Source organism: Magnolia sinica, chromosome 16 (assembly GCF_029962835.1).
Source record: "Magnolia sinica isolate HGM2019 chromosome 16, MsV1, whole genome shotgun sequence".
NCBI classification, from domain to species: domain Eukaryota; kingdom Viridiplantae; phylum Streptophyta; class Magnoliopsida; order Magnoliales; family Magnoliaceae; genus Magnolia; species Magnolia sinica.
In genome coordinates this window covers 14,994,617-15,008,567 of record NC_080588.1, presented here as the reverse complement: position 1 = coordinate 15,008,567, position 13,951 = coordinate 14,994,617, and positions in this window count along the sequence as shown.

Genomic DNA, 13,951 nt, shown 5'->3' with positions numbered 1-13,951 from the left:
TAATCACATGTCACTCATAGTCATTCATAGGGAGATCATGCATCGCCCATATCTTTAACATGTGCATCACATGCATCATCTATATGGTTGGAGAGGGTTAATGCCCTACTCATAGTGATGGTTATCATTTAAGGTTTACAATAATTCAAGTGATTCATACTGACCAAATAAGGGTTCTGATACACCTTATACTCCACCATTATGAGTGATATCGATACGAGCAATCATTCTACATGAAAGCGTGCCTAGCATAGTGTGTGTGGTCCATCATACGTAGTGATCATTACAATGTAGAATAGAAACCAAGGTTGCTCTACATCTCATACTATAAAGATTCGTCGGTATGTTCAACACTATCGTAGATTTACGTAAACACCTCAAGACGGCACAACACATAAATCAGATGAATTACGTAACACGATTTGTTCATGAAGTGACTATATGCGACATCCAATCACGAAAGTAATATAACATGTATTACGGATTACTTACATTGATTTGTACACCACTACTCAAAATCCATAGAATTACATGTCGATCAAAAGGGTCACTACCCAGAGTGCATTATGTCCCCGATAAAATATATGAATCATTAGATGTGAGGTCTTCAACATGTTACTTGCTTTAACAAGGAAATAAGGTCGTGATGTAAATCATGATTATCATGTGAGTAAGATACAACAATTCAAAGTTTGCAGGAACAAAATAAACCAATCATAAATCAAATTTATATTAATGTATTCTTAAAGAAAATCCCTCACCTCTAGTTGTCTGATCGTCCACAACCAAGGCTAAATGTCTAGATACACACCTTAAGATCAAATTTTACCATAAACCACATGATTTGAACGGTTAAGATTAAGCTAAGGCTCAGCTTATGATAATATTAGGTTTAACTCAATTATTAATTAATCTAAAAAAGCCTTGATTAAGACATGTTTTAGATGTGCCGCATACCTTATTCGTTAACGAGTTCCAATCTAAAAAACCTGAGGTTCAGCGTATCGTTTCACCTCTATACACAATTTTTTTTTAACTCAGACTCGAATTATATTATCATATAAATATTACAATGTAGATTTCTTTGAGTAATCTACTTACCTATTGTCACGCCCTAAATTCGGAATCCTGCATGTGCTATTGGACAACAGCCAAGTAAACTTGATGTTACGGATGATTGGACCGTTGGATGCAGTGTATGGTCCAGAGTTAGTTCATATTGTGGTTCATATTATTTCCAAGTTTCAACTCTGATCTTAGCATGGTCGATGTTATATAATTTTTAGAACTTGCTGTCCAGATACAAAAAAAAAAAAAAAAAAAAAAAAAAAAAAGGAGGATTACATGTGATGGGTGTGGATATGACGTTCATCATGGTGGACCATACTGACATGGGCCACTTTGCTAACCATCATAACCATAAATACATGCACACAAAAACTCCACACTAGTGGGGCCCACACATCAAGAAAATAAAAAGAGAAAGAAAGAGGAGGATGAGGAGGATGAGAGGAGGGGTGTAGACTCACCTCAATGGATGGATGGTTGGATGATGATGTGTGATCTACTCTCTCTTTAATTAATGGTGAGCCACACCTTGGCCCCACTCTTTTAAAATCTCAGAATTTTTCTTAGTATAGGAAAAGAATAAGTGCAAGAGAGCTCCTACTCTTATATGGAGAATTGGGGTTGAGGTGGCAAGATGATGTGGCAAGTTTATAAGATCTTATTGGTTCTAAAAGTGAAGTGAAATGTGATATATGGTATGGGTAGTGGATGGATGAGGTGGATGGTGCTAAGCATGCATTAGCCAAAGTGGAAGAAATTTAGACATGCATTGACTAATTGATAGATAAGGGTTGTGGGTTGTAGGTGATGTATGGTGGATGATGAAATGGAGTATTGCAATTAGTTGTTTGAAGTGATGTAACACAAATCAAGACATGCATTGGATGCATATATAGGATGAGGTGGACATAAGCCATGATTAGTTTCTAAGGCATGGAGAGAGAGCTAATGATGAGTTTTAGAAAATAATCTAATTTTATCTTATAATGCTTATCTTATATGTGCTAGCTTCTTATTTTATCATATAGCAATTGTCCTATTTATTGGTAATTTTCATGTTCTAAAAGTGGGTTTTAGGCCCACTTGGGCACAAGTCCAATAGGCCTAATATAATAAAGGTTGCTTGTATTATAAGATACATAATTTGGGCCTTACATTCGATGGGTCATATTTCACTAACGGAGCATTGGATTAACACACGGTTTTTGCCGTTGCGACCGCAACGACAACACGGTCCACATGATAGAGAAAGTCATCTAGAACAAATCAGTTAAGTGAGTTTTATAGGTACACTAGGGTGCAGTGTGTGGTCTATCAACCATGCGAGTTGGGACACGTGTGTATACGAGCGATGTTGCAAAAGATCGGGATCCCACACCTATGGCGCTAGGAAAAGCTAGTTCGAATCTGGACTCGGACCAGCGACTCAGCGAGTCACTTTCTTTCTCACAATCTCCTCCATTCTCTCTCCACTTTGCCTTGATTTTTCCACAGATTATCAAGCCGTCACTCTTTCTAGGTTGGGTGGTCTCTTATAGAGATTTTGGTCGATTCTAACATGAGGAACGAGTCCGATCTTGTTGCAACTGCGACTTGTGCTGGGCCTGTTTGCGCACGGCAGTGCTGGTGATTGTTTGGTTTGAACAATGATCCAAATCAACGGTTCATTTCCTCTAGTATTTCGAGGAATGGTAGACATTCAGGTGGGTCATCAGGTGTACGATTTTGATTTATGAATGGTGTTAAGAACAATGATTAATGCTCGGCATTCTATCGAGGAAGATGACCTCCATTTCAATGGCAGATTTCTAAGTTCATGAAACTCGGCAATCTCGACGACATGGGATTCTCCTGGCCTTTCTGGAATTCTAAGTTAGAGTCGGATCTCCTCTAATGGAGTTTGGACGGCTCAGATCTAATAGAGGAGCTGAATTCAAAAGCTATGATGGGAGGATTTCTCACAAGCACGCATATCTCAGACGATATTATAGCGTATGAAATTTTTTCGACTTTGGCTTAGTTGTACAGAACAAGTGGGTCCATTGTGATGATTTTTTAGGAAATCCACTCCCTCCATTAGCTTTGCCAAGTCGTGTTGGCCCATAATCCCGAATATGAAGCAAATCTGACCCTTGGGTGGGCCACACGATCAAATAGTGTGTGGGTGACATTCATCTATTATATTCTCCCTACAATCGCACGTCTGTTTGATGCCATGCACATGGCATCACTTATTTACAGTTATACCATCTCCTATTTCTTTGACTTCTGTCGTCCGTAACGGTGGGATATACCTTCCGAATACATTGACATTTAGTAGGCATTTCTTGCTTTTCCTACTCTTCCCATCACCCCAGTTTGGGTTTTGATCTCTTACAAATGATCAAGATCTCTTGTTAATGGGTTATATCGCCCTATGGTCTAAATCAACATTCTCATACATCCAATAGAGAAGTTAGTCGATAGTCGTGGCATATATCTTATAATCTTCGAACTGTGCAGATTGTTCTGATGTTTGGACGGCCCGTTTGGTGGATCCAAACATGATGGATGGTCAGAGAACATGTTGAAAATATGAAAAATTGATGGTTAGTACTTTGACCATGTATGTAGGTGGATGTACGGCCATTTTCGTAAATGGACGAACATGAAATGGGTTTTTAAAATGATCAAGAGTTAGAACCTATATACTATTAGATTTAAGTGACTTGTTCACATATAAGCTCCTCCGATTGTAGTTTTGATGGTGGGTTAAGCATATTCATAGGTAGTGAACAAGATGAACGAATCAGCATCTTAATTCAATACATATATGAGTGGAAGTAGAGATCAGGTAGTTAATTTATTATAATCAGGTAATCTAAACTCAAAGTGGACGGTGAGATATCTTTTACCTAATTGTAAATAGCTGAATGAACGATTGGTTATGATGGATAAGTAAGAATACTTGATATATGATAATTTTGCCTTAAAAAGTAACAGTCGGATGACTTGATCTATAGATGAAGATTATTCCAAACTGTCAGATTCAGGTTAGAGAATAGATGTAAGGTTATGTAATATAGAACTTTCAATACTTGAGAATTGAAAAGATCTGGGTATTACAGTTCTTCCCAAATGATTCTTTTTGCCTTGTTTCTTAAGGACTTGTTCTTCCACCAGTAATTGCAGCCAATGTATTTCTTAAAGGAACAAAAATAGATAAACTAAAATAAAGAATATTTTAAAACAATGGTAATTTTTTATTAATTTATAAATAGTGCTTATTACAACTGATAGAGTAACAAATAAATTAGAAAATAAATAAAAAGAGACAAATACATGAATCATCCATATGGACAAATGATCTAAAAGAATAGTCAGCAAGAATGTGACCAGAAATCTTAATCTTTCAAATAAGAACTGGGTCGATCGGGATCCAACAAAAGAAGGTTGTGGATATTTTTTCTACTCCTAAGTATACTGTAGCGGTAACGCTAAATGCTAGCCATCTAAGTTAAGACTATGCTATGTGATACTAAGATAAAAGATAGGCTATAAAGATAAATTGTGTTTGCAGTGAGCATGGAGCTCTTCATCGCATTTTCCTTTTATAGCTTATGGAATAGGTGAATCCCTCGTTCGGTTTTCTTATTGGTTTAAGATCCTTAGTATTCATGGCTTTTTATGTACTCTTCCCACAAGAGATCTTTGTAAATATAAAATTATTTTCAGATCTCTTGGCAATGTAATTGCAACGATTTATATATATCAGAAATCATATTTAAGGCTCTGTCTTATCTCAGATCCAGTTTAATCATGTACTTTCTTCAGAGATCCCCTATCGTGACCATGAATATTCATCGAACTGGTGGAACTAGTCCAACCATATCTAGATCGAGCCACAATCCACTGATCCTTATCCGCTCAGATATTGGTCCAATCTTTAAATCTTCATAACCTTCGTAATCATCGTGAGGGCTCCCAACATCTCTGGGAAGATCTCCCATTTGGAAAGGATTATGAGAGATGGCATTACCAAACATATCTGGATTTATAATAGGATCCTTACATCCGTGGATCCTGTATAGATGTGTTGGATATATTTCCTTGGTCACATGCCACACGAATTAGTACTATGTGTCACTTGACACTTCATTTCCTTAAGAGGTGTGAGTATAGTTATGTGTCATTGCATTTATAACAGTAGGCGTATTAATAAAGGAAAAATGGGTAAAAGATATCCTCAGGCACGGGTATGAACCTATCATTACTGGGCATATAGTGCCGACATGTGGCGGCTTCTTATTGGTCCACGTAAATGTGTCAAAATAGGTGTAAATAATGCTCCCACATCCCTTTGCATTGGAAGATGTGATGGGACATTTGACATTTGGTATTTGGCAATTACTCTGATATGCAACATGTGGCAACCGGCACGAGGTTTACGCTCGGCCGAAATATGATTAACGAAAAGATCGGAATTCCCCTATCATGATTATCATCTTTAGATGTGGATGTGAAACCCGACAGCTTATTTCATCTTTAAATAATTTCATTTCCATCACAATTATCCTTATTATCCTTCTTTCCTTCTCTAGTCATTTTATTCAATGGCTTCTTCTTCTTTTAACAGCTCTGCATCTGCATCCTAATCGATCATCATGGAATTCTCAACCCCCGAACCCATCATTACTTGTCTCGAAAATTATATTTTTCCGGATACTTTAATTCCTAATGAATCTTTGTCCATTAAGGGTCTCATACTTTATCCTTGTTTTAATCCAACTATGGCCAAGAATATGGACTCTCTCTCTCTCCCCTTCCTTCCATTTATACATTAAGGAACAACTCCTCCACAATCTTTTCTTAACATAGTATCAATGGCCTTGTTTTGGTTATAGGCATATTCTTTGTTCTAACCTAACTTTTGATTAGATCCTTTAGTTAAACAAGGTTCAATTCGTGTTTGGTCATTTACTCAAAATGTATGCAACGATTTGGTGCCATTGTATTTATGACGAGAGGCATATCGTTGAAGGAAAAATGGGCAAAGATATCCTTGGGCATGAGTACGATTCTATCATTATTAGGCCCGTAGTATTGACATGTGGCAGCTTCTTATTGGTCCACATAGGTGTATCAAAATAGGTGTAAAGACTTTCTACAATTGATGTAGCAATTTGGACGAATGGGATTAATATCATCTTCTTGGCCCCAATAGTACTGTAATTGTACATTCAATGCCAAGTAAACAGATAGTTTATATTGGTTATAATAAAAATGATATGATTATTGATCAATGCTATTGATTGACTATCCCTCTCAAAAAATCACTTCTATGTATGTTTATTTTTCATTATCTTGATATGCCTATAAATATTACTTAATAATTTAGCACAAGTCTCATAACTTTCATTTTATGAACATTATTAGAGTCTTAATGTGTTTTAAAGCATTGAAAATGCTGATAATTTGGTCATACGAATCTCATTTTATAATTCAGGCATAAGGATTAAGCTATTTTGCTCCTTCGTCAATAAGGTAGGCCTATCTTTAGAGTCAAGAGTACTCAAACATCAACTGATCACTAAGGTAAAGTTTCTCTAGCCACGAGAATTCTGATTTGTTATCTCCTCTATTAATTGTGTTGATTTACATATTCACCAACAAGGGAAGCTTAACTTTAAAGCCAATAATATTCCCAACCGCCCATTCAATGCTAGTAAAAAGATGATTTATATTGGTAATACTAATATAATCTAATCATTGATTTAGACTATCCATCATGTATTGGACTTTGTGTGGCCTATTAAACTAATATTAATACATGCACATATTTATTCATTAATTTTAAATTTTTTATGGTTGTGTTGATATTCATGGATGTTATAGTTTCATGATAATATATACATAATATTTAGATTGGCATTATGATGAGATATGGCCAATTCTTATTGATAAAAGGTTTGGTCCGCTTCCCATATAGCATAGACCATTGTGCCTATATACATAATAGGAGTAATGCATATTGAGATGCATGTATATATAATATGTACCTCTATCCTAATCAATAAGATGACTAGGATGAGATCTCACATAGATTAGCATAATTGATTCTTTAACTTGTGATGATCTTGTAAATGACAAATGTTTGATCATTCACAATGTGTGAATTAAGCCACACAAGTTGTTCGACAATTACTTATAAGCGAATGATTTATTTCAACCTTACTGTTGTGCAACTATGCTGATCCCATGAAAGTCTATTGTCCCCTTATCACTTTAAGTTGTGTGTTAAGATTACAATAAGACGCTATTTTGGTTTGGATTCTCATAATCAGGTTTACATATTTGGTTTCTTATCATTTTAGTATGCATATTAAGATTATGATAAGATGCTACTTTAGTATGAATTCTCGTGCTCATGTTTATTGATTTGGTTAAATTAGAAGCATGATAAAAAAAGTGGCTAAGTTAAGATTAAAAATGAATTAGAGGAAGATTGTAAATAATCACACGATTATAATGATACATGAGAGATTTATCTATGCACCAACTAGAATGGATGATTGGACTTTATTACAAATATTTTTAAAAATGTGTTTATATATTATACATTAAATATCTTCAATTGACTTTAACCAATTAATTTTATAAAAATATAATATTAAAAGTACAAAAGTATGCCTCAAAATTAAACCATTGACATTTCTTCGTGCTCATGTATGGAATAAAATGTGCCCAATTTAGTATACTAAATTAATAGTCTAAGACAAGTGATTAGATATTAAAACTAATCTATTCTAGTCCACTTATTCATTTGATACTAAGTCACCCCTAAGGAAGATAATAATCTCAATGATCTTACATTTTGATTTATATGAAGGAATCAATTAAATTTTATCTTAGGAAAGAGTGTGGGAGTACGATACACCTCGTTATCACTATAAAAAAGAAAAGTTAAAGTATATAAAGTCACACATATGATTGAGAGCCTCTGTTCAGTTTACATGTGTGATTAAGAATGTGAGTGTGTCAAAGTCATACTCGACTCAACGTTTGATTGAACACTGGTAACCCCTGCGTTGAAACGATTGAGTAAGACCAAATTCAAAAATTCAACTGTCGAGTGAGACACTAGTTGTAATCAGCGATCAACCAATTTGCAAAAGGATAGGGGTGAGTCCTTCCTGATTGATTCTTTTTACCTTATGTCTAAGAAGTTGTTCTTTCACCAATAATTATAATCAATATTTCTTAAAGAAATAAAAATAAACAAAAAATAAAAAAATATTAAAACAGTATAAATTTTATTAATATTTTGAATGAAGCTCATTCCAATTAACATAGTATCAAAATAAACTAAAATAAATAAATAAAAAGATAGATAAATACCTGATTCGTTGTAAGAAGAGATGATCAACGTGAATGGTTAACAAGATGTGACCAGAAAGATGATTGCCCAAGTAAGGACTCGGTTGATTGAAATTCGAAATCCAACAACTTAAGGTTGTAGATGTTTAATATAATCCTACGACACCATAGCAGTAGTACTGAACAGTAGCAATTTATGTTAAGACTAAGCTATGTTAAGATAAATATAAAAGATAGATTATGTTTGGCGTGGGCCTCGAGCTCTTTATCGTACACTTCTTTTATAGATTGTTAATGAAGCAAAACCCTTGTTGAGTTTCCTTACTAACCTTGGATCCTTCGCATCTATGACATGCATTCCGAATAGAAATATTTTTTAAATCTAGATCTGTTGGTTTTCATATCTACACTTTTACGTAAATGCTCTCATATTGTAGACCTTCATGACCCTACTACATCTAGATTTGTGATCGATCAAATCCATCTTCACCATTCATCTTAGACCTCGAATCGATCAAGTCATCGTTGCATCTAAATGACCCAATTGACATTGTCCACCTTTCCACGATCTTAGCGCCTTCTTATCATAAAACTGGTGGAACTGAATCCACCAGATTTAGCTCTTCTATTCTTTTAATTTTGATTGATGTAAAGATAAGGACCTGATCAATTGGCGTCCACCCTCTCCTGATTTGGGTCTGTGTTGCAACCAATATGCTTGGATATTGGTCTGATTTTCATATATTCATAATCTTCATAATCACCACAGACCTTTCGAATGTCTTTGAAAAGATCTCTCATTTTAAAAGAATTGTAAGAGATAGCTTCACCGAGTGTATCATAACAAGGTCCATGATAGGATTCTTTCTCTCGATGGGTCTTTTATAGATGTGTTGGGTATGGTGCCTCATTAATATATCACACTAATCATGGTTAAGTGGGATGCAACGTTTCGCTCTCCTAAAGGCATGCATATGATTCCGTGCCACGACATTAATAACAAAATTTGTATCGCCGTAGGAAGATCAATAAAAAAAATATATCAATGGGGCGAGTATATACCTCTTCCAACATCACACTCATAGTAGCAATACATGGTGACTGCTCATTAATCTAAACTATTGCTATGATGGCCCCCATCAAAGATGCCAAATCAACCCAATCAGGCTTCGGTGGATCCCTAACTATAGAGCCAACCGTGACGTATTTTCCTTACATCCGGGCCAACCATTTATTTTGACAGCTCATTTTAGGCCATGATCCCAAAAATGAAGCAGATCCAAATCTCAAGTGGACCACACCACAGGAAACAGCAGTGATTGAATACTCATCATTACAAAATTCTTGGGGCCACCAGAGTGTTTATTTGCCATCCAACCAGTTGATGAGGTCACAAATACCTAGATGAAGCAACCACACAAATATCAGCTTGATCCAAAAGTAGTGGCCCACAAGAAGTTTTTAATGGTTAATCACCACTCTTTCCAGTGGTGTGGTCCACCTAAGATTTGGATCTGCTTCATTTTTGGGTTTTCTATTGTTCAACATTGACCGTATTTTCTAGCTACCAGTTGGACGGTTAAGATCCTACCACGAGGGAGATTTAGGTGGTTAGGCCATGATATCAACGGTTTGGAGATCACTAAAGGTCCATTTTGGAGTATAAAATTTTTCCGCATTGTAATTTTATAAATTATAAAATACCAACCATCTGGTGGGAGCACATTCAACCAGGGATATCGTGATTCCAACCATCTGATCAATCAATAGGAAATGGACTCTACATAATTATTATACTAGAAAAGGCTCAGTTAGTGACTTCGGCCATCCATCATGCAGAGCCCACTTTCAATTCTACAACTGACAATACCAATCATGGCTATGGAAGGGGACGGTCCATATTGCTTATTGTAGCAAAGGTTCGATCATTGATCCGGAACCTCCCTATGCAGTGGCAACTTTTGAATTTGATTGCCCATCCCTTCCAAATATCACTCTCATCTGGTGATCCTAACCATATGATCAATGGATAGGATGTGAGTCAGTACATATTTATTATACAAAAGCTTTCAATCACTGATCTTTGCAGTCCATCATGCAGACTTCACCTGTAATTTCCAATCACTCTTAAAATTCACTTTGACTGGATGATCCTAACCATTCAGTTAATGATAGTAAATGGATAGACCATATTCGTTATTTTTTTATTAAATAAATAAATAAGGGTACAATCAATGGACTCAACCATCCATTGTATAGGGGAGCAGATTAGGCGAGACTCTGGATCCACTGAGGTGGGTGGGAACCTACCCGACTGTGGGGCTCAAAGTGATGTATATGCCTTAAATCCACATCGTCCAACTGTTTTGTAAGCTCATCATAAGGCATGATCCTAAAAATGAAGCACATCCAAATCTTATGTGGACCATACTACAGATACAGAAATAGTAGTGATTGAATCCCCACCATTAAAAACTTCATGGGGCCACCAGAATGTTTATTTGCCATCCAACCTGTTGATAAGATCACAAAGATCTGGACGAAGAGTCCACACAAATATTAGCTTCATCCAAAACTTGTGGCCCACGAGAAGTTTTTTAATGGTCAATTACCACTGTTTCCTATATTATGGTCCACGTGAGTTTTAGATCTGCTTCATTTTTTGGGTCATGCCCTAAAATGAGCTTTCCATACGAATGGATGGCATTGATATAGTCACATACATCACAGTGGACCCCACAGTCAGGGGTCCCACCTACCTGGGTAGATCCGGGGTCTCACCTAAACCGCTCCCATTGTATAGAACCCATCTTTTCTTTTCTTTTTTATCCCATCAATTTTTCAATTTGATTGGATGATCCTCAAGCATTCCATCAATTGATATATATACTATAAGGTCTAGCGTATAGGACCATAACATATGGTGGAGTCGTGTCTTAGTGTGAGCCGTTGGATGATAAACATTTAAAATGTACAGGAAGATGCGACAACCTCTTGGGGAAGCTTAATGTGATAGGAAGTTAGTTAGGGCTACCATCATGTTGTGAGAAATCCACACCATTCATCTGCTTTTTTATTTCACATTAGTGCATGAGACAAAAAGTGAGGCAGATCTGAAAATCACGTAGGCTTCACGACAAGAAATAGTGAGGAATGGATGTGTGCTGGTGAAAATTGGTGGGTTACAGAAGTTTTGGATTGAGCTAATATTTTTGTATTTTCAGTTCATCCTAGTAAGAATGACCCTATGAATAATATAGATGGCATATAAGAATAATGGTAGACCTTAGAAAGGTTTCAATAGTAGGCATTTAACTACTCACATTTTCTTGTTGTGTGGCCCAGATGAATTATAGATATACCTCATTATTTTTCCCACATCCTAACATGACCAGAAAAAATGAATGAACGTGGTGGATTTCTCATAAACATTATAATGGGCACACCTATCTGTGTAGATAAAAATTCATTCCCACACAATCCAAAGGACAGGCTGTCTACGAGATGATTATTCAATCACCTTCACCTTAGAATTGGATCTTCTTTATTTTTGAAACCATGACCTAAAATTGTCTTCCAAAACAGATGGACAATGTGGGTATACAATATATAGATCAAGTTGGGCCCCACGATGAGGGACGCATTGTCCTAGGTTAGGTGGAGGCTGCACCTAATCTGCTCCCTTCCACGGGGCATGGATTAGCTACTGACAGGTTGAGTAGCGAGACTAGCTACCGAAGTGACGTCACCAAGCTCCATAGGCCCCACCATGATGTATGTTTTGTATCCACACCTTCCATCCATCTAGAGAGATCATTTTAGGGCAATATCCAAAAAACAAGTTAAATCCAAAGCTCCAATGGATCCTAGCATAGAAAACAGTGGGACATCGACGCCCACCATTAAAGACTTCTAAAGGCCACAAAAGTTTTAGATAAAGCTGATATTGTGTTTTCTCTTATTTCATGTCTCTTTTTAACTTTTGAACAGGTTAGATTTCAAATAAACATTATGGTGGGCCTTAGGATAGTTTCAACAGTGTAAATCACTCTCGCCACTGTTTTCTGTGGTGGGGTCCACTACAGCTTTTTAATTGCCTCATTCTTTGGCCCATGCCCTACAATGATATCTAAAAATGGATGGACAGTATGGATATAACACATACATTATAGTGGAACCCATGTAAATTGGTGAAGTAACTTCAGTAGTAGACTTGCTACTCAACCTTTCAGTATCTAATCCGTGTCCCCTTTTGTGTGGGAAGCGGAAAGGCTGGTGTGCCACATGCCACTGATCGTGTAACCGGCGCTAAGTTCCGTGGCCCCACCATAATATAAGAATTATATCCACACCGTCCATCCATTTGAAAAAATCATTTTAGGACATTAGCACAAGAATTAAGCAGGTCCAAAGCTCAAGTGGACCATAACATAGAAAGTAATAGGGATTGAATGCCTACCATTGAAAACTTCTTGGGGCCACAGAAGTTTTGGATCAAGATGATATTTGTTTGGTCCCTTCATCCAGTTTTGTGTAACGTTATGGACAGGTTGGATGTAAAATAAACATTATGATGGGCCTTAGAAAGGTTTTAACAATGGGCATCATTGTCCCCACTTTATGTGTCTTGGTCCACTTGAGGTTTGGATTTGCCTGAGTTTAATAGTAAAGCCTTAAAATGATATCTCAAAATGGATAGACGGTATAAATATGACACGTATCATAGAGGACCCCACACAATTGGTGACCGCAACACACCCCAAGATTGTATAACTCCGATTTATCCGATTTTACCCTTTTTTTCTAGGATGGCATCTCCACTTAATATTTTGAAAATTTATCATCCAACGGCTCACACTAAGACACGACTCGACCGTATGTTATGGTTCTATACACTCGACCTTATAGTACCATTTCCCTATATATTATATATATATATATAGAGAGAGAGAGAGAGAGAGAGAGAGAGAGAGAGGTGGTCTCCTACGAACAGTACCGCACGAGATTTCGTGCGCACTAAGGCATTCACATGAGCCGTAAGAGACTTCATGCACATCGAGGCCAACTTACTAGCCTGTAGGCTAGGGGTGGGTCCAACACAATAATTTTGTGAAATCCACTATGACCACAAGGTCTGTGGTAAAAATTTAGCCACATAATTCAAAACCCAGTTAGACTCATGATTTAGGTGGGCCACAATAAAAGAAAAAGTGGGAGAAGAGAATAATTACCGTTAAATTTTTAAAGGGCCCCACCGTGATGCACTCCAACCATTACATGTCTCATGAATATTCATGCATGGTTATAAAAAATTAGGCACATATATAATTTATGTGGGCTACAACAAGTGAATTAATTTGGATGGTAAGCATCCTCCCACTCTATTTCCATTAATGTGCCCTACCTAAATTATGGATCATGCTGATGTTTGATCCCTATTGATAATTTTTTATCACCCACCTCATGGCTGGAGTGGATTTCACATACACATCGAGGTTGGCATCCCCAACACATCCTATTGGCATAG